Source organism: Chiloscyllium plagiosum, chromosome 19 (assembly GCF_004010195.1).
Source record: "Chiloscyllium plagiosum isolate BGI_BamShark_2017 chromosome 19, ASM401019v2, whole genome shotgun sequence".
NCBI classification, from domain to species: Eukaryota; Metazoa; Chordata; class Chondrichthyes; order Orectolobiformes; family Hemiscylliidae; genus Chiloscyllium; species Chiloscyllium plagiosum.
Genome location: NC_057728.1, coordinates 64,707,996 through 64,731,109, shown reverse-complemented (window position 1 = coordinate 64,731,109; position 23,114 = coordinate 64,707,996).

The following is a 23,114-nucleotide window of genomic DNA, read 5'->3' as shown; positions in this document are numbered from 1 at the left end:
TGTACAAAATACCATGCAAGGACTGCACTAAACACTATATAGGACAAACAGGAAGACAGCTAACAATCCGCATACATGAACATCAACTAACCACGAAGTGACACGACCAGCTATCCTTTGTAGCCACACACGCAGACAACAAGCAACATGAATTCAACTGGGACAACACTACTATCATAGGGCAAGCCAGACAAAGAACAGCCAGGGAATTCCTAGAGGCATGGCATTCATCCACAAACTCCATCAACAAACACATCGACCGGGACCCAATATACCAAGAGCTACAAATCTTCGCACAAACTTTATTTTCTTTTGTTGGTGTTGATCACATGGTCAGTACATTGCAGGTTCAAACTACTTACTGCCTGAGAAAGGTCTTCTTCATGTCACTTTTAATTCTTTTGGCAATGACTTTAAATTAGTGTCTCCTCATTCTTTATTCTTCCACCAATGGGAATGGTTTCACCCTCATGACTTTAAGCACCTCTGTTAGATTCTTCTCAACCTTCTCTTCTTTCAGTAAAACATTCCTATCTTCTACAATCCATCAATGTCACTGAAACTACCTAATCTCTAGAATCACTTGTGAATCTTTTCTACACATTCTCCAATACCTTCACATCCTTCAGAAAGTGTGGTCCTCAGAACTGAAGGAATCTCCAAGTAAGTCTGAACTAGTGTGTTATACAAGTTCAACATCACCACCTTTGTCTTGTAATCTGTCCCTTTGTGAATAAAGCCTAGGATCCTGTACGCTTTATTAGAACATATGAACTAGGAGCAGGAGTAGGCCATCCGGCCCTTCGAGTCTGCTCCGCCATTCAATAAGATCATGGCTGATCTTTTCATGGCATCAGCTCCATTTACCCGCCCCCTAATCATAATCCTTAATTCTTTTGCTGTTTAAAAAGTTATCTATCTTAGCTTTAAATATGTTCAACTGAGGAAGCCTCAATTACTTCACTGGACAGGGAATTCTACAGATTCACAACCCTCTGGGTGAAGAAGTTGCTTCTCAATCCAGTCCTCAATCTGCTCCCCCTAATATTGAGGCTATTCCCTCTTGACCTAGCTTCATCTGCCAGTGGAAACATCCTCCCCACTTCTACCTTATCTATTCCCTCCATAATTTTACATGTTTCTATAAGATCCCCCCTCATTCTTCTGAATCCCAATGAATATAGTCCCAGTCTACTCAGTCTCTCCTCATAAGGCAACCCCCTCAATTCTGGAATCAACCTAGTGAACCTCCTCTGCACACCCTCCAGTGCCAGTACATCCTTTCTCAAGTAAGGAGATCAAAACTGCACACAGTACTCCAGGTGTGCCCTCACCAGCACCCTGTACATTGCTCTCTGCAACATAACCTCTCTGCTTTTAAACTCAATCCCTTTCTCAATGAAGGACAAAATTCCATTTGCCTTCTTAATTACCTGTTGTACCTGCAGACCAACCTTCTGTGATTCATGCACAAGGACACCCACGTCCCTCTGCACAGCAGCATGCTGCGATTTCTTACCATTCAAGTAAATCCTTTTTACCGTTATTCCTGCTGAAATTAGATTAGATTACTTACTGTGTGAAAACAGGCCCTTCGGCCCAACAAGTCTACACCGACCCTCCAAAGAGCAACCCACCCAGACCCATTCCCCTACATTTACCCCTTCACCTAACACTACGGGCAATTTAGCATGGCCGATTCACCTAACCTGCACATTTTTGGACTGTGGGAGGAAACCCATGCAGACACGGGGAGAATGTGCAAACTCCACACAGACAGTTCCCTGAGATGGGAATTGAACCCGGGTCTCTGGCGCTGTGAGGCAGCAGTGCTAACAACTGTGCCACTTCTTTATTAACTGCTCTCTAAATGGAATACTTCACATTTATTAACATTGTACTCCATCTGCCAGACCTTTGCCCACTCACTTAAAGTATCTATGTTCCTCTGCAAAGCTTCACAGACATCTGCACATTTGCTCTGCCACTCATCTTAGTGTCATCTGCAAACTTTGACGCCCTACACATGGTTCCCAACTTCAAATCATCTATATAAAATGTAAATAATTGTGGTCCCAACACTGACCCCTGAGGCACACCACTAGTTACTGATTGCCAACCAGAATAGCACTCATTTATGGAAAAGCGCAGCAGGTCAGGCAGCATCCAAGGAGCAAGAGAATTGGGGTTTCGGGTATAAGCCCTTCTTCAGGAATGAAGAAGGGCTTATGCCCGAAACCCCAATTCCCCTGCTCCTTGGATGCTGCCTGACCTGCTACGCTTTTCCAGCAACACATTTTTCAGCTCTGATCTCCAGCATCTGCTGTCCTCACTTTCTCCTAGCACTCATTTATCCCCACTCTTTGCTTCCTGCTAGTCAACCAATCCTGTATCCAGGCCAACACATGACCCATAACACCTTGCATCGTTATCTTATGCAGCAGCCTTTTGTGTGGCATCTTGTCAAATGCCTTTTGGAAATCTAGATACACCACATCTACTGAGACTCCATTGTCCACTGTGCTCATACTGTCTTCTTCTTTATTAACTGCTCTCCCGCCCCTACCTTCAATAACTAATGTACATATACATCTAGGTCTCTCTGCTCCTGCACCCCCTTTAGAGTATAGCCTTTATTTTATTTTGTCTCTCCATGTTCTTCCTACCAATATCAATCACGTTACATTTCTCTGTACTCATCTTCATCTGCTGCTCTGTGAACTTAACTTTCTTCTTTTTGAATTCTACACTCTCCTCCTTACAGTTTACAATACACCCAGGTATTGTACCATGCACAAATTTTGAAGTTGTGCCAAATTAACCAAATTCTAGTTTATCAATATATCTTAAGGAGAGCAACGGTCGCCATCTCAATCCCTGGAGAACTCTGCTAAAGACCTCCCCTCAGACCAAGAAATATTAATCGACCATGACTCTTTGTTTCCTATCACTTAGTCAATATTGTTATTCACGTTGCTACTGTCCATTTTATTTCATGAGCTGTAACTTTTCTTGAAAGCCCCTTGTCCAGCATTATATCATAATCTAGTGGAAGGTTGCATATACCACTTCAGGTAGACTGAGGGAAGTGAGAGTGGAAATGCAAAGGTATACACCGTGACATTGTGGTATGCATCTTCTGATTTTTAAACAGTAACCCCCCCGCCCCCCCGGTTCTAAATTATCCCAGAAGAGGAAGCATGCTCTCAACATTCACCTTGTCAAGACCCCACAGGATCTTCGATGTTTCAACCACGCCACCTGTTACTCATCTAAAACCAGTAGATAGAAGCCACTCACCTTCCTGACTTGGAAATGTATCACCTTCCTTCACTGCAGCTGGGTCAAAATCCTGGAATTCCCTCACAAAGGGCATTGTTACAGTACGTGGAATGCAGTGGACCAGCAGATAGGTCTCTCCAACCTTTCCTCATAAAACAAGCCCCTCATTCCTGGTAGGAGTCCAGTAAACCTTGTTTGAACTGTCTCCAATTCATTTACATCCTTTCTTAAATATGGAGACCAATACTATATGCAGTACTCCAGATGCAGTTTCAAAAATTGACCATATTGTCCGTGTTACAATTTTCAATTTCTTGGGTGCATTTTAGCTGGTCCAGGCGATGTGTTAACTTGAAGTACAGTCAGACTATAGAACATAGAAAATGGAAGCAGAAGTAGGCCATTCAGCCCATTGACCCTGCTCCACCATTCAACATTTTCCTGGCTGATCGCTGTCTCAACATCATGCCCCTACTCACTCTCCATAGCCCTTAACATGTTCTGTTTCTGGAAATCCATCAATATTTTCTTCAATATCTTTGGTGCCTTTGCTTCCACAGCTTTCTGTGATTCATTGCTGTCTGAGTGAAGGAATGTCTCCTCATTCCAGTTTGAAATACTGCTTATCGTAAGACTGGGGCCCCTTGTTCTGCATCCCTCAGCCAGGAAAAACATAATTCCTGAATCCAGTCTGTCCAGACTGTTCAAAATCATTTAGATTTCAGTCAGGTCCCCTCTCAATCTTCTAAACTCCAGTGCATACAGTGAACTCAGTCTATCCTCATACAACAAGCCTGCTGTTCCAGGAATCAGTCAGGTGAACGTTTGCTGCACTCTCTATGACAAGTAGAACTTCCCTGAGGTAAAGAGACCAAAACTGCACACAATACTCCTGATGTGCTCTCTTTGTAGCTGCATTGCAGAAAGTCACCAAGACCTTTAAGCAGCACCTTCTAAAACCATGACCATGACCACCTTGAAGGTCAGATACATAGGAACACCATCCTCTACAAGTTCCCCTGAAGCCACTCACCATCCTGACTTGGAAATGTATCACCTTCCTTCACTGTAGCTGGGTCAAAATCCTGGAATTCCCTCACAAAGGGCATTGTTACAGTACGTGGATTGCAGTGGTTCAAGGCAACTCAAGCCTACCTTTTCAAGGGGGTAGCTAGGGATGGGCAATAAATGCTGGGCAAAAGTGAGGACTGCAGATGCTGGAAACCAGAGTTTAGATTAGAGTGAAAGTGAGGGCTGCAGATGCTGGAGATCAGAGCTGAAAATGTGTTGCTGGAAAAGCGCAGCAGGTCAGGCAGCATCCAAGGAACAGGAGAATCGAAGCATAAGCCCTTCTTCAGGAACGAAACGTCGATTCTCCTGCTCCTTGGATGCTGCCTGACCTGCTGCGCTTTTCCAGCAACACATTTTCAGTTTAGATTAGAGTGGTTCTGGAAAAGCACAGCAGGTCAGGCAGCATCTGAGGAGCAGGAAAATTGACGTTTTGGGCAAAAGCCCTTCATCAGGAATAAATGCTGGCCCAGCTAGCTACGTTCCGACTTTTAACAGACTGATTCCTGGGATGAATGAAGAGAAGCTGAATCAGTTAGGGCCATATTCACTGGAGTTTAGAAGAATAAAGGGGAACACATGGAGACCTATAATGTTCTTACCGGACTAGACAGAGTAAAGCAAAAAGGATGTTCCCGATGACTAGAATGTCCAGAACCAAGGTCACAGGCTAAGGATGTGGGGTAGGCTATTTAGGACTGAGAAGGGGAGAAATGTCTTCACCCAGAGAGTGGGAGCCTGTGGAAATCTTTGCTACAGATCAGTTGAGGCCAAAATATTGAACATTTTCAAGAAGGAGTTAGATATAGCTCTTATGGCTAAAGGGATCAAAGGTTATGGGGGAGAAAGTGGGAACAGGGGGCTGAGTTGGATGATCAACCATGATCATATTGAAAGACAGAGAGGGCTTGAAGGGCTGAATGGCCTACTCCTGCTCCTGTTTTCTATGTTTCCATGTTTACCACCCTCCTCTGAATGGACCAATACAGTGAGTTGGCTTGGTCAAACAAGCCTTAAATGTACAGATGCCAAAGACTTGGCTGACCTATACTTGAATGCCCTTTCACAACAGAAGGAAGTGTCACCCATTCAGAAAAATTATTGCGGTTAAATATTTGTCCAGTCTTGTTGTGGCTGTCGGATGCTCTGCTGCTCTCTTTTGAGCCAAAACGTTTGCATAAATTCAAAGGCAGTCACTTAGGCTGCCTCCTTGTTTGATGCACTGCATATTCTATCAAGTGTCAATATTTGCCATTTTGGTAGCTTCACAGCCGAGCTATTGTAAGGAAAAGGTCATGTCTGATATTAAGTAATGTTCTGGCTGCAAGAAGGACTTCAAGTAGGCGTTGGAGTGCAGGCTAAGAGGGGTGCTTGCTGTTCCAGGGTACAAACTGACCTTGTGCAAAATGGGACAGATGGCACAGCTTACTGATGCACCTTTCCGTTAAGCCAGTCAAGTCGGCGCTTCATGCCCATTTCTTGAAACAACACTGTGGTTTGCATTGAGTTCTTCCAGGGCCTTCTGTCTCACTGTAATATATACCAAGAGATTTCATTCTGTTTCTGCCCGGTCACTTGTTCAAGGAGGTGCATTTGGATGAAAAATATCTCCCATAGCAATAGCCTGAGAGCTGTAGTTGACCCACTGAACCAGTGCACTAGAAATCAGACTCTGCTACTCCTAGAATTGGAATTCAGGAGAAGCATCATGCCAGACTCAAAATGTTAACTCTGTTTCTCTGTCCACAGACACTGCCAGACCTGCTGAGTTTCTCCAGCATTTTTATGTTTGTTTAACTCGCCCAGACCTATGTTGATTTGTAGAAAAAGCTGCAACTTTTATTCCAGCCAAATCATTACCCAGGAGTAAGTCAACTCCATCCACAGTTAAATTTGTAACAATTCCTGCAACAGCTGCTCCAGACACCAAGTCAAACCCAAATTTTACATTGCATATTGGAACCGAGATACACTTTCCAGTTGTTCACCAACTGTTTGGCTTTAATTGCACTCTCCAGAGGCAAAACGATATCTTTCTCCAGCAAAAGAGTTTGAATAATCAAGACCACTCAAAAAACTCAAAAGGCTTTATTGGCAAAAGCTTCACCAGCTTTCACAATCTCTTCAGCTATCACCAACTCTCAGAAGCAGCAGTGTGTACTGTCTATACTATAAACTGCAGAAACTTACCATGGTTTCTTAGAAAGCATTTCCAAACCCATGGCAGCCACCATCTAGAAGGACAAGAGTAGCAGATACTCCCTGCATGTTCCTCTCCAAGTCAGTCATCATCCTGACTTGGAGATACATCATCATTCCTTCAGTGTCACTGGGTCAAATCCTGGAATTCCCTCCCTAAGGGCATTGTGTGTCTACCTACAGCACATGCACTGCAGTGGTTCCAGAAGCCAGCTCAACCCTACCTTCTCAAGGGGCAACTAGGGTTGGGCATTAAATGCTGGATCCAGCCAGTGATGCTAAAATTCCATGAATTTAAAAAAAATCTGCTTAATTATTCCAAATCATGAGAGGACTGGACAGAGTCGATAGGGATTGTTTTGTGTAAGAATTGAGAATGAAGAGGCAGAGATTGTACAGGATGTTGGTGAGGCCTCTTCTGGTCGAGTTCTGTCTAGTTCTCATCGTCCAGTTATAGAAAGCTGGAGAAGGTTCAGGACAGGTTTATCAGGATGTTGCCATGTATGGAAGGATTGAGTTATAAAGAAAGGTTGAATTGGCTGGGAACTTATTTCAGTGGAGCATAGGAAGTTGAGAGGTGACCTTTTATAAGTTCATAAAATAATGATAGGAATAAAATGGGGGTACAATTCTGAAGAAGGGTGCAGGAGCAGAGGGAGCTGGGTGTTTATGTGCACAAATCATTAAAGGTGGCAGGACATGGAGAAAGAGCAGTTAATAAAGCACACAGTGTCCTTGGTTTTATTTTACGGGACATAGTACAAGAGCAAGAAGGTGGTGTTCAACTTGTTTAAGACACATTTTAGACCTCAGCTGGAGTATTGTATACAGGTGTGGATACCACATGATAGGAAAGAACACATTGGAGGGAGTGTGGAAGCAGTTTGCATGAATAGTTCCTGTAATGGGGAATTTCAGTGATGTGGATAGTTACTGAAGTTGGGGTTGTTCTCCTTAGAGAAAAGAAGGTTGAGGGGAGATCTGGTTGAGCTTTCCAAAATCAAGAGTTAGCAGGGAGAAGCTGTTCCCAGTTGTGCACTTCTGCGCCCGAACAGTTTTATGATTCGGTGAACAACTTTTTTATGTAGCAAGGGGTTCAGATCTGGAATCTGCTTCCTGACAGTATGGCACAGGCAAGTTCAGTCAAGGTTTTCAAATTGAGGTAAGAGTGTTACCTGAAAAAGAAGGGCTAGTGTAGACATGATGGGCTGAATGCCCATCCTCCTACACTAATACTTCTGTAACTCCGAAATTCTGTAGTTCGGTGAAATCTCAATTAGAAAAGCCTACAACAATTAAATATGCCACATAAAGTCAAATTATTGTTGTTACTATTGAAATAACTCCCCAGAGGCCAGTGTCCTGTCATCATGTTCCCCTTTATTTACACATGGAGAGTCCTTGACACAGATCCAGCTCCCTCAGAGCCAGCTTTCAGAGAATTGAATTGAATTGAATTGAATTTATTGTCACATGTGCCGAGGCACAGTGAAAAGCTTTACCTTGTGATAATACAGGCAGATTACAGAATTAAGTAGCATAGATAGTAAATAATTGGTAAACAGCGACAAAAAACAAAACACAGGTATAGGCAAATGTTAAGAGTTTGTGAGTCCAATCAGTATTCTAACTATTCAGTAAGGTAGAAACTGTTTCAAAACCAGCTGATGCGTGTGTTCAGGTTTCTGTACTTTCTCCCTGATGGTAATGGATCTTTGAGAATGCTCGTGGCCTTTCCTTGACAGTGGGCCTGGTAGACGGATTCTATAGATGGGAGATTGGTCTTTGTGATTGTCCGGGCCGAGTTCACCACTCTCTGTAACTGTCTCCGATCTTGAACGGTATAGTTGCCATTCCAGGTAGTGATACATCCAGACAGAATGCTCTCGATGGCACAGCTATAAAAGTTGGCGAGGGTATTCGCCACCATGCCAAATTTCCTCAGCTGCCTGAGGAAGAAGAGATGTTGTTGGACCTTTGTAACCAGTGCGTCCGCATGAAGAGTCCAAGAAAGCTTGCTTTTGATGACCACTCCCAGGAGCTTGACACTCTCCACTCGTTCCACCTCTGTGCTGTTAATGTGTAGGGGGGCAGGAGTAACATCCTGCTGAAAGTCAATAATGAGTTCCTTGGTTTTGCCAGCATTGAGAGCTAGGTTGTTCTCAGTGCACCATTTTTCCAGGTCTTCCACCTCCCTGTAGTCTGTTTCGTCGCCATCTGAGATTCGACCGACTATGGTGGTGTCATCAGTGAACTTGTAAATGGCATTAGTCTGATATTTTGGTGACGCAATCATGGGTATACAGTGAGTATAGTAGGGGGCTGAGTACGCACCCCTGGGGGGCTCCATTATTGAATGTTAGTGACGATGAAATATTGTCCCCAGTCTTCACTGATTGTGGCCTTTGGGTGAGGAAACTGAGGATCCAGTTGCAGGGAGTGGGGCTTAGTCCGAAATCACTAAGTTTAATAATCAGTCTCGAGCGGATAATAGTGTAGAAGGCTGAACTGTGGTCAATGAGTATAATTCTTACATAACTGTTCATGGTGTCAGGATGCTCTAGGGAGGAGTGAAGGGCAAGTGATATGGCATCTGACGTGGATCTGTTGATCCGATAGGCAAATTGGAGTGGGTCAAGAGTAGTGGGGAGGCTGGAGTTGATTAATGCCATGACCAGCTTTTCAAAGCACTTCATGACCACTGAAGTTAAAGCCACTGGATGGTTGTCTTTGAAACATGCTGCCTGAGCCTTCTTCAGCACAGTGAACAGAACCTCTGATACTCCTGCTTATATCTGTCAGACAGGGCTCCCTGATTAGGACCAGATTAACAGCCTCAATCAGAGAACTCATATTCTATGAGGTCCTCTTGGCTGACCTTGTTACAATCACTACTATTATCTTCCCCCTTTGTTCGTAAAAAATACTGAGAAACCTAATTTGTATCATAACTGCCGATAATAGTGTAGAAGGCTGAACTGTGGTCAATGAGTAGAATTCTTACATAACTGTTCATGGTGTCAGGATGTTCTAGGGAGGAGTGAAGGGCAAGTGATATGGCATCTGACGTGGATCTGTTGATCCAATAGGCAAATTGGAGTGGGTCAAGAGTAGTGGGGAGGCTGGAGTTGATTAATGCCATGACCAGCCTTTCAAAGCACTTCATGACCACTGACGTTAAAGCCACTGGATGGTTGTCATTGAGACATGCTGCCTGAGCCTTCTTCAGCACAGTGAACAGAACCTCTGACACTCCTGCTTATATCTGTCAGACAGGGCTCCCTGATTAGGACCAGATTAACAGCCTCAATCAGAGAACTCATATTCTGTGAGGTCCTCTTGGCTGACCTTGTTACAATCACTACAATTATCTTCCCCCTTTGTTCGTAAAAAATACTGAGAAACCTAATTTGTATCATAACTGCCAACAAAGGTATTTCACACAATCAAAAATATATCATTTTGCACCTCCTGCACTTGCTTCCTGTTGTCATATTTCCTCAGGTGTTGGGTAACAGTATCATCTCGTCTCACGTCTTTCCTTCCCCTGGGTCACAGGTTTGTGTCAGGAAATCAGAAGTTGGCTAACACCTCAGGTGCAGCTCTTGAGGGAGAGACATTAAACTGAGGTTATGTCCCCTTTCAGGGGGTATCGAATATCTCATGGCACTGTTTAGTAGCAGAACAGGAGAGTGCCTCACAATTATTATTTCAGCAATATTTAACCTTCAACCAGTGCAGAGTATCTGGTAATTTTTTGAACTGATGTTTGTACGAAGAACAAAGAATGTTATAGCACAGGAACAGGCCCTTCAGCCCTCCAAGGATCTGTATCCCTCTGTTCCCTGCCCATTCATCTATCTGTCTAGATACATCTGAAATGATGCTATCGTGCTTGCCTCTACCACCTCCACTGGCAACATGTTCCAAAGAAGGGCTTATGCCCGAAACGTCGATTCTCCTGTTCCCTGGATGCTGCCTAACCTGCTGTGCTGTTCCAGCAACACATTTTCAACATGTTCCAAACACCCACCACCCTCTGTGTAAAGAACTTTCCATGCATATCTCCCTTAAACTTTTCCCCTCTCACCTTGAACTCACGACCCCTGGTAATTGAGTACACCATTCTGGGGAAAAAGCTTCTTGCTATCCATCCTGTCTACACCTCTCATGATTTTGTAGACCTCAATCAGGTACCCCCTCAACCTCTGTCTTTCTAATGAAAATAATCCTAATCTATTCAATCTCTCTTCATAGCTAGCACTGTCTGGACCTGGCAACATCCTGGTGAGCATCCTCTGCACCCTCTCCAAAGCATCCACATTCTTTTGGTAATGTGGCAACCAGAACTGTATGCAGTATTCCAAATGTGGCCGAGCCAAAGTCTATACAATGGTAACATGACCTGCCAATTCTTGTACTCAGTACCCCGTCCGATGAAGGAAAGCCTGCGGTATGCCTTCTTGATGACTGTCTCGACCTGCGTTGTCACTTTCAGGGTATAATGGACCTGAACACCCAGATCTCTCTGTGCAGCAATGTTCCCCATGGCTTTTCCATTTACCGTATAGTTCACTCTTGAATTGGATCTTCCAAAATGCATCACCTCGCATTTGCCCAGATTGAACTCCATCTGCCATTTCTTTGCCCAAATCTCCAACCTATCTATATTTTACTGCATTCTCTGACAGTCCCCTTCACTATCTGCTACTTCACCAATCTTAGTATCACCTGCAAACTTGCTATTCGGACCACCTACACATTCCTCCAGATCATTTATATATATCACAAACAACAGTGGTCCCAACACGGATCCCTGTGGAACACCACTGGGCACCGGTCTCTGTTTAGAGAAACTCCCTTCCACTACTAATCTCTGTCTCCTGCTGACCAGCCTGTTCTCTATCCATCTAGCTAGTACCCCCTGGACCCCATGTGACTTTGGTTTCTCCATCAGCCTACCATGGGGAAGTTTATCAAACACCTTACTGAAGTCCATGTATTTGACATCTACAGCCCTTCCCTCATCAATCAACTTTGTCACTTCCTCAAAGAATTCTATGAACTTGGTAAGACATGACCTTCCCTGCACAAAACCATGTTGTTGATCACTGATAAGCCCATTTTCTTCCAAATGTAAATAGATCCTATCCCTCAGTATCTTCTCCAGCAGCTTCCCTACCATTGATGTCAGGCTTACCTGTCTATAATGACTTGGATTATCCCTGCTACCCTTCTTAAACAAGGGGAGAACATCAGTAATTCGCCAGTCCTACAGGACCTCACCTGTGTTCAAGATATCTGTTAAGGCACCAGCTACATCCTCTCTTGCTTCCCTCTGTAACCTGGGCTAGATCCTATCCAGACCTGGGGACTTGCCCACCTTAATGCCTTTTAGAATACCCAAAACTTCCTCCCTCCTTATGCTGATTTGAGCGAGAGTAGTCAATCATCTATCCCTCACCTCAACATCCTTCTTGTCTCTTCCTCGGTGAATACCGATGCAAAGTACTCGTTAAGAATCTCACCCATTTTCTCTGACTCCACGCACAACTTTCCTCCTTTGTCCTTGAGGCCCAATCCTTTCTCTTGTTACCCTCTTGCTCCTTATATATGAATAAAAAGCTTTGGGATTTTCCTTAACCCTGTTTGCTTTAATGACCCCTTTTAGTTCTCTTAATTCCGCATTTCAAATTGGTCCTACTTTCCCGGTATTCTTCCAAACCTTTGTTTGTTTTCAGTCACCTACACCTTATGTAGGCATCCTTTTTCCTCTTAGCTAGTCTCACAATTTCACCTGTCATCCATGATTCCCTAGTCTTGCCATTTCTATCCCTCATTTTCACAGGGGCATGTCTGTCCTGCACTCTAATCAACCTCTCTTTAAAAGCCTCTCACATATCAAATGTGGATTTAGCCTCAAACAGCTGCTCCCAATCTACATTCCCCAGCTCCTGTTGAATTTTGCTATAGTTGGCCTTTACACAATTTAGCGCTCTTCCTTTAGGACCACTCTCATCTTTGTCCATGAGTATTCTAAAACTTATGGAATTGTGATCATTATTCCCAAAGTAATCCCCCACTGAAACTTTAACCACCTGGCCAGGCTCATTCCCCAACATCAGGATCAGTATGGCCCCTTCCTGAGTTGGACTATTTACCGAAAGGTGAAAGTGAGGACTGCAGATGCTGGAGATCAGAGTCAAGATTAGAGTGGTGCTGGAAAAGCACAGCAGGCCAGGCAGCATCCGAGGAGCGGGAACATCAACCTTTCAGGCAAAAAACCTGCTGTGCTTTTCCAGCACCACTCTAATTTGGATTTTTTACGTACTGCTCCAGAAAACCCCCCTGGATGCTCCTTACAAATTCTCCTCCATCTAAGCCTCTAACACTAAATGAATCCCAGTCAATGTTGGGAAGATTAAAATCTCCCTGACCACCACCTGTTGCTCCTACATCTTTCCATAATCTGTTTAGATATTTGTACCTCTATCTCACACTCACTGTTGGGAGGCCTGTAGTACACCTCAGTTCTGCCCATATTGCCTCACTGCTCGAGTCCTCCATAGTGCCCTCCTTCAGCACTATGTGATATCCTCTCTGACCAATAATACAACTCCTCCACCCTTTTTACCTCCCTCTCTATCCCGCCTGAAGCATCTACAGAGGAACCTTGATGATCCGAACAAGACAAGCGGACAGTATTTCACTCAGATAATTGATTATTTGGTAAATCAATTTGACTTTAAGTAAGGGAAGCCATACTGATCTAACGCTATGCTCTACTGGAGAAGTTGTTTAAATCTATAATTTTGATGAGTCTGCTCTTTAAACAAATTAATCTTTGCATTCAGCAAACTTCAGCTTAAACTGAGAAGGTCTAAACCCTACTATCACATAAACATACAAAATCCCAGCATTAAACAAGGTCCCAAACAGCTTCAACAAACACAAAAGCATTTGTCATTTACCGCTGAACTTAGTGTCACGTGATAAAACATTGAACATTGTAGCGCAGTACAGGCCCTTTGGCCCTCAATGTTATGCCAACCTGTGAAACCACAGTGGCACAGTGGTTAGCCTCACAGCGCCAGAGACCTGGGTTCAATTCCCACCTCAGGCGACTGACTGTGTGGAGTTTGCACATTCTCTGCGTGGGTATCCTCCCACAGTCCAAAAATGAGCAGGTTAAGTGAATTGGCCATGTTAAAATTGCCCATAGTGTTAGGGGCAAGGGTAAATGTAGGGGAATGGGTCTGGGTGAATTGTGGGTTGGTGTGGACTTTTTGGGCCAAAGGGCCTGTTTCCACACTGTAAGTAATCTAATCTATACTATTCCATTCTCATCCATATGCCTATCGAATGACCATTTATGCCCTTAAAGTTGGTGAGTCTACTCCTGTTGCAGGCGGTGCGTGCTGCACCCCTACTACTCTCTGAGTAAAGAAACTGTCTCTGACATCTGTCCTATATCTATCACCCTTTAATTCAAAGCTATGTGCCCTCGTGCTAGGCATTGCCAGCTGAGGAAAAAGGCTCTCACTGTCCACTATATCCAACCCTCTGATTATCTTATATGTCTCAATTAAGTCACCTCTCAACCTTCTCTTTAATGAAAACAGCCTCAAGTCCCTCAGCCTTTCCTATTAAGCCCTTCCCTCCATACCAGTCAACATCCCAGTAAATCTCCTCTGAACCCTTTCCAAAGTTTCTACACTCTTCCTATAATGTGGTGACCAGAACTGTACACAATACTCCAAGTGCGATTGCACCAGAGTTTTGTACAGCTGCAGCATGACCTCATGGCTCTGAAACTCAATCCCTCTACCGTATGCCTTCTTAATAACCCTATCAACCTGGGTGGCAACTTTCAAGGATCTACATATCTGGACACCGGGATCCCTCTGCTCATCTACACTACCAAGAATTTTACCATTAGCCTGCATTCCTGTTACTCCTTCTGAAGTGAATCACCTCACACTTTTCCACATTAAATTCCATTTGCCACCTCTCAGCCCAGCTCTGCAGCTGATCGATGTCCCTCTGTAACCTGCAACATCCTTCATCACTATTCACAACTCCACCCACTTTAGTGTCATCCGCAAATTTACTAACCCACCCTTCTACGCCCTAATCCAGGTCATTTATAAAAATGACAAACAGCAGTGGACCCAAAACAGATCCTTGCGGTATCCCACTAGTAACTGAACTCCAGGATGAACATTTCCCATCTACCACTACCCTCTGTCTTCTTTCAGCTAGCCAATTTCTGATCCAAACCGCTAAATCACCCTCAATCATATGCCTCCATATTTTATGCAATAGCCTATCGTGGGGAACTTTATCAAACATTTTACTGAAATCCATATACACCCCATCAACCGCTTTGCCCTAATCCACCTGTTTGGTCACCTTCTCAAAGAACTCAATAAGGTTTGTGAGGCACAACCCATCCTTCACAAACCATGTTGACTATTCCTAATCAACAATCCTTTCTAGATGATTATAAATCTTATCTCTTATAATCTTTTCCAACACTTTACACACAACTGAAGTAAGGCTCACTGGTCTATAATTATCAGGGTTGTTTCATCTCTTCTTGAACAAAAAAACAACATGTGCTATCCTCCAGTCTTACACCTATATACCTATCCCTTTCCAACGCTAAAGTAAACATTACCGAATTGTGGTCACTATCATGAAAATGCTCACCTACCTCCATATCTAACACGTATCTGGGTTCATTACCCAGTACCGCCTTCCTAACATGCAATCTTCTTCCTGACCTCTCCGCCCCACCCCCTCTCCGGCCTATCACCCTCACCTTAACCTCCTTCCACCTATCGCATTCCCAACGCCCCTTCCTAAGTCCCTCCTCCCTACCTTTTATCTTAGCCTGCTTGGCACACCTTCCTCATTCCCGAAGATGGGCTTATGCCCGAAACGTCGATTCTCCTGTTCCTTGGATGCTGCCTGACCTGCTGCGCTTTTCCAGCAACACATTTTCAGCTCTGATCTCCAGCATCTGCAGCACTCACTTTCTCCTCTTCATTACCCAGTACCAAATCTAATGTGGCCTCGCCCCTTGTTGGCGCCTTGAAAGACAGAAGTACCGCCTTGCGCATGCATTTACTTTCTCTGCCTTTTTTTTCATGAATGGTCCGGTAAAGTGAGGGAATAAAACACTAACTTTTGTAAAGGGCTGTGTAACTAGCCCTTACGTAAAAAATATTCAGTTGCTGTTGCTTGAGGTGCTTGTGTGTCTTTGTTTTTGCCAGCATTTACACATGTTCTTCAGTACAGGTAAATCGATACACTTACCTCTTTGATGCAACGCTTTTAGTGAACCTTGAGATCTTGTTTGGATGATCCGAAATTCAGATCATCTTTGGATAATCAAGATTCTTCTGTATATCCTGGGATATTTAGTTGCTAGTCATGCCCTTCCCTCAACGAAATCTCAATAACAGCAATAACATCATACTCCCAGGTACTAATCCAATCTGTGTTACCTACTACACTTCTCTCATTAAAACAAATGCACCTCAGCCCACCAGTTCCTTTACATTCATTATCAGCTCCCTGCCTACTCTTCCCCTTTGTCATGCTGACTTCGTAATCTAGTTCCTTACAGGCTTTAGTTACTACCTCCTTATTGTCCACGAACCTCCCCATTTGGTTCCCATCCCCCTGCCACATTAGTTTAAACCCTCCTCAACAGTGTTAGCAAAAGCACACCCAAGAACATTGGTTCCAGTCCGGCTCAGGTGTAGACTGTCCAATTCATAATAGTCCCACCTCCCCTAAAACTGGTCCCAATGTCCCAAAACTCCGAACCACTCCTTCCTGAACTATCTCTCAAGCCACTCATTCATCCTGCCTATTCTTTCATTTCTACTCTGATTAGAACATGGCACTGGTGGCAATCCTGACACTACTACCTCTGAGGTCCTACTTTTTAACTTGGCTCCTAACTCCCTAAACTCTACTTGTAGGACCTCATCCCATTTATTACCTATATCATTGGTGCCTATATGCACCACAACATCTGGCTGTTCATCCTCCCCCTGCAGAATGCTCTGCAGTTGATCTGAGACATCCCTGACCCGTGCACCTGGGAGGCAACATAACATTCGGAGTCTTGTTTTCGACCACTGAACCACCTATCTACACCCCTTACAACGGAATCCCCTATGACTATGGCCCTTCCACTCTATTTTCTGCTCACCTGTATAGCAGAGCAAGCCATGGTGCCATGAACCTGGCTACTGCTGCCTTCCCCTGGTGAGCCATCTCCCCCAACAGTATCCAAAGCGGTTATACTGGAGGGAGATGACCACAGGGGACACCTGCACTGCCTTCCTGCTTTTTCTCTGCCTTTTGGTCACCCTTTCTCCCTCAGCAATCCTAATCTGTGGTGTGACCAATTCACTGAACGTGCTATCCACAACCTCCTCAGCATTGTATACGCTCCAAACTGAGTCCATCCGCAGCTCCAGAGCTGTCATGCAATCTAACAAGAGCTGCAATTGGACACACCTCTTACACGTGAAGGAAGCAGGGACATCAGCCACGTCTCTGAGCTCCCACATTGAGCATAACACGGGTCTGAGATCTCCTGCCATTTTTACTCTTCTGCTTAACTTGTGGATGCTTGCTGTGTGCAAACGGGCTGTTATAAATCTGCTATGTTACAAGAGGGACTATACTTAGATGAAGTACTTCATTGTCAGCAATAAACTTTGTAACAACCAGCGATTGTGAAAGAAGAAGAGTCAGTTCTAAAGGAGGGTCACTGGACTCAAAACGTTAACTATGTTTCTCCCCCCAAAGATGCTGCCAGACCTGGAGTTTCTCCAGCATTCTGTGCATTTGTTTAAGAGATTGTGAAAACTACTTTTTAAATGCAGATTCTCAGGGACATGATTTACTCACATTTGGAGAAGAATGGACCTGTTCGGGTTGGTCAGCATGGCTTTGTGTGGGGGAGGTCTTGTCTCACAAACTTGATTGAATTTTTTGAGGAAGCGATAGTGACCTTATAGAGGTTTATAAAATCATGAGGGGCATGCATTGGGTAAATAGACAAGCTTTCTTTTCCCCCAGGGGTGAGGGAGTTCAAAACTAGAGGTCATAGGTTTAGGGTGAGAGGGGAAAGATTTAAAAGAGACCTAAGGAGCAACTTTTTCACACAGAGGGTGGTGCGTGTATGGAATGAGCTGCCAGAGGATGTGGTGGAGGCTGGCACAATTACAACATTTAAAAGCCACCTGGATGGGTATATGAATAGGAAGGGCTTGGAGGGATATAGGTAGGAGCTGGCAGGTGGGTCTAGATTGGGTTGGGATATCTGGACGGGTTGGTCCGAAGGGTCTGTTTTCTTGCTGTACATGTCTATGACTCTATGACTGATGAGGGTAGGGCAGTGGATGTTGTTTACATGGATTTTGCTAAATCATTTGACAAAGTCCCTCATGGTAGGTTGTTCCGGAAGATCAAGTCACATGGGATCCATGTAAGTTGAAAATTGAATACAAAATTTTCTTGGTCATAGGAGACAGAGTGTAGTTGTGGAGAGATGTTTTTCAGACTGGAGGTCTGTGACTAATGGGGTTCCACAAGGATCAGTGCTAGGATCTCTGTCATTTGTGAAAAAAAGAGAATGATCGAGATGAAAATGTGGTTTGATCAGTAAGTTTGCATAAAACACAAAAGTTGGTGTTGTGGATAGTGAGGAAGGATATCTTAGGATACAGCAGGATGTCGATCAGTTGGAAAGTTGGGTAGAGAAATAGCAGATGGAGGTTAGTCCAGTTAAGTGTGAGGTGATGCATTTTGGGAGGTCCAACGCAAGAGGAAAGTATACATTAATGGCAGGACCATTAGAAGCATATAGAGGGATCTTGGGGTGCAAGTCCATAGTTCCCTAAAAGTGGCAACACGAGTGGATAAGGTGGTAAAGAGGGCATACAGCATGCTTGCATTCAATGGTTGGGGTATTGAGTATAAAGGTTGGCAAGTCATGTTGCAGCTGTATAAGATTTTCATTTGGCCACATTTGGAGTATTTTGTGCAGTTCTGGTTGCTGAACTGTAGGAAGGATGTAGAGGCTTTGGAGATGGTGAAAAACAGTTTTAGCAGGATGTTGCCTGGATTGGAGTGTATTAGCTATAAGGAGAGGTTGGACAAACTTGGGGTGACCTGATAGAAGTATTGCAAATAATGAGAGGCATGGATTGGATGGATAGTCAGGGTCTTTTTCTCAGAGTGGGAATGTCCAATACTAGTTGGCATACATTTAAGAAGATGTACGAAGGATGTTTTTTACACAGAGGGTGGTAAGTGCCTGGAATGTGCTGCTAGGGGAGGAGATAGACGCAGATGCATTAGCAATGTTTAAGAGGGATTTAGACAGTCACATGAAAAGGCAGGGGATAGTGGGACATTGGATGTGGACCGTATGTGGGCAGGCAGATGGGATTACTTTAGAATGGCATCATTATTGGCACAGACCTGGTGGGCCGAAGGGTCTGTTCGTCTGCTGTACAGTTCTGAGGGGGATCACTGGACTGAAACATTAACTCTGATTTCTCTCCACAGATGTTGCCAGATCTGCTGAGCTTTTCCAGTAATTTCTGGTTTTGTTTCTGATTTAGAGCATCCACCATTCTTTCAGCTTTTATTTTGTACTGTTCTATGTTCTACATCACTCATGGCAGGTTTATACTTCAATGTGATCAATTTGTTAATGTTACTGCCTTTACCAGCCTACCCTTCAGTTAGCTTCAGCTGGACCATCAGCACCATGTCACAGATTCATTGCCCACATGAATGCTTCAGCCACCATGCTGCGGTCACCATGGAACCTCACCTCCAGAACCCAAACTCTCCAACCACGATCTTCAAACACGAAACCATCCACTTCCACCAGGGACATCTGGAACACTGCAGGTAACCTGAGATTTGGCATCAGCAAATGATTGTTTTTGGCACTTTTTCAGACAATGTACTCGATGCAAATGGGGTAGACTAATCACTCACCTGATGTGAAAACACAGGCATCCCATCAAAACCTCAAGTCAAATATACATCTAAGGAATATAACCAAGCTTATATTAGGATTCAAGAGATATTTAACATTCTTAAGGGATTTAGTAACGGTGTAAGAAATAAAAGTAGTATCTTGAATCTGCTCCAACACCCAATACAATCATGGTTGATATTCTGCCTCAGAGTTACTTTTCCACCCACTCTCCATATCCCTCAAATACCTGAGAGACCCAAAAATAAACCTAAGCTGCTTTGAAATCTCTTTAGCAATCTAGTACTCACAACTCTCTCGGGTAGAGAATTCCAATGGTTCATGACTTTTTGAAAGAATATATGTCTTGCCCTCTCAGACCTAAACAATTGAGACTTTCCCTGAGAATATTGTGATGAAAGGTGTATCATATATTATAATTTTTTCAATTTTAGATTGTTTTAAAAAAGAGAAATAGATGGGCGTGGGTTGGTGCTGTGAAGGGTTTATTTGAAGGTCAGAAAGTTATTCTGGAACAGGGATCTAAATGAATCAGTTCCAAGAAGGTAATCAATTGCCTGGCAGACCCCTGTGGGGTCAATGATATACAATGTTTTTAAGCTTGAGTTTATAAAAGGCACAGTAAATAGAACAAAGTCATTAGTTTAGTCTGACTTTAATTTGGAAGAAAACAAGAGTTTAATTTAAAAGGGGAAAAGCTTTTTTCTTAGAAATGTTTTTCTAGCTCAATTCCATTCAGAGGAACCAATGGCTGCAGCCTTTCTGTTTTTCTAGATGTGAAATTGTAAAATTGTCTCTGTAGTCCAAGAAAAATGAACTGGAATGAGTCAGTTAATTAGGAACTTCAAGAGTTGAAGTAGGAGTAGAGTTTCTCTGGACATGTACCTGGTTAATAGATGGTGTTGGGAAACAGGTTGAAATTGTTTTTAATAAATGAAAAATACTGTGGATGCTGGAAAGCTGACATTAAAAAAAGGAAAATAATGCTGGAGAAACACAGCAGATCTGGCAGCATCTGTGGAAGAAAAAGAGAGTTAACATAGAGTTATAGAGTCATCCAGCAGGGAAACAGATCCTTTGATCTAACCAGTCCATGCCGACCATATTCCCAAACTAAACTAGTCCGTGCCTGCCTGCTCCTGGCCCATATCACTCTAAACCTTTGTTATTCATGTACTTACCCAAATGTCTTTTAAATATTGTAATTGTACCCACATCCACCACTTCCTCAGGAAGTTCATTCCATACCCGAACATCCTTTATGTAAAACATTTGCCCCTCATCACTTTTTAAAATCTCTCTCCTCTTACCTTAAAAATATGTCCCTAGTATTGGAATCTCCCAACCTAGGGAAAGGAAAACTACCATTAACTCTATCTATACCCTTCCATTATTTTATTAACCTCTATCAGATCGCCTCTCAAAAAACGTCCCTGCTCATCCAACCTTTCTTTGTAACTCAAACCTTCCATACCCAGCAACATCCTGGTAAATCTCTTCGGAACCCTCACTAGCTTAATATCCTTGCTTTGACTTGATTTGTTATTGTTATATGTACTGAGATACAGTGAAAACTATTGTGTTGCGTGATAACAATTGCCCTGTGACAATAAATGCTGGTCTAGCCAGCAATGCACACGTCCTATGAATGAAACAGAAATTGCTGGAGAAACTCAGCAAATCTGGTGGCATATAGGGAAAGCAAAACAGTTAGCACCTCAAGTCCAGTGCAGAGGTTAGTTGGTTCTATTGAAGATTTTCAAAGAGCTGGCAGGGACATGATAGATTAAATAGTCTCCATCTTTTCTCTATGATCCAGTCATAATTAACAATTAGAAAGCAAATCTGATTTATTAAACTGGTAAATAACATGCACACCACAGGAATCTTGTTCAGACAATGAATTGATGGATACTCTTCCAACTGAACAGTCACATCAGTGAAATTTGTTGAGGATTGCATGAGTGTTTTTATCAGTTGGCATTCATCACAGCTGGGAGCTGGCATCGCCTGAACATTACTGCAGTTTTAAACTAATTACTCACCATATGGTGGCTGGTGTAACTACATTCTTGGCCAAAGAAAAGAGCTGGTTAGTTTCTTTGGTTGATTTGCAAATCTGTGACCCTTTTGACGCATACCATTCACATGCTGTCTGAATAACCTGATGTGGAGCTGCCAGTGTTGGACTGGGGTGGACAAGGTTAAAAGTCACACGACACCAGGCTATAGTCCCACAGGTTTATTTGAAATCACAAGCTTTAAGAGCACTGCTCCTTCCTCAGGTGCAGTCACAAGTGAAGATCTGAGAGCTTATAATTTCAAGTAAACCTGTTGGACTATAACCTGGTGTCACGTGATTTTTGTCCTTCTCTGCAAAGCAGATGGGGCAAGGGTGGGAAGTAGGCAGGATCCTGGCATCAATCTGCACTGAGCATCACACCTTTATGCTTCAGAGTTACTGTCCTCACGTGGCGTGTGGAAATTCCAAGCAGGGGCTGGTGTCGCAGGCTGAGATTTCTAGATTCCTTCAGAAAAGACTGAGCACTATTTCAGCTGCTACATTTATTTATCAAAAGGATCAAGGTTCTGGAGAAATGTAGAGGCAGGAGGAGTCGGGGCTGGGAAACAGGGACTGTTGGTCAGTCTTTTGTCAGCAAATCTCAGGCTGTTGTTTCTTGGAGGAGTTGCTGGGAGGAGCGTGGCGATGTGAAAATGATACAAAATATATTTTACCTTCCTACATTGTCACAGAAAACAGATGTAATCTTTGTCAGAATGAAGTGAGATCAGAATATCAGCAAGATTATGATCAATGTCAAAACATCATGGGCTCCACAGCCAGGGTTTGGTTATAATGGGCAGCACATTGGCTCAGTGGTTAGTGCTGCTGCCTCACACCACTTCCAGCCTTGGGCAACTGCCTGTGTGGAGTTTGTACGTTCTCCCCATGTGTCTGCATGGGTTTCCTCCGGGTGCTCTGGTTTCTTCACACAGTCCAAAGATGTGCAGGTCAGGTGAATTGGTCATGATAAATTGCCCACAGTGTTAGATGCATTAGTCAGGGGTAAATATAGGGTAGGGGAATGGGTCTGGGTGGTTACTCTTCAGAAGGTTGGTGTGAACTTGGGCTGAAGGACCTGTTTCCATACTGTAGGGAATCTAGTCTAATTTATTTGGCAGTCAGATTAGAAGTTTTTGCTGAGATGGAATTCTTTTTGTGTCTTCCTTAGCTGCCCCATTCGTTTTTTTTTAAGATTAGATTAGATTACTTACAGTGTGGAAACAGGCCCTTCAGCCCAACAAGTCCACACCGACCCGCCGAAGCGCAACCCACCCAGACCCGTTCCCCTACATTTACCCCTTTACCTAACACTTTGGGCAATTTAGCATGGCCAATTCACCTAACTTGCACATTTTTGGACTGTGGGAGGAAACCGGAACACCCGGAGGAAACCCACGCAGACACAGGGAGAATGTGCAAACTCCACACAGTCAGTCACCTGAGGCAGGATTTGAACCC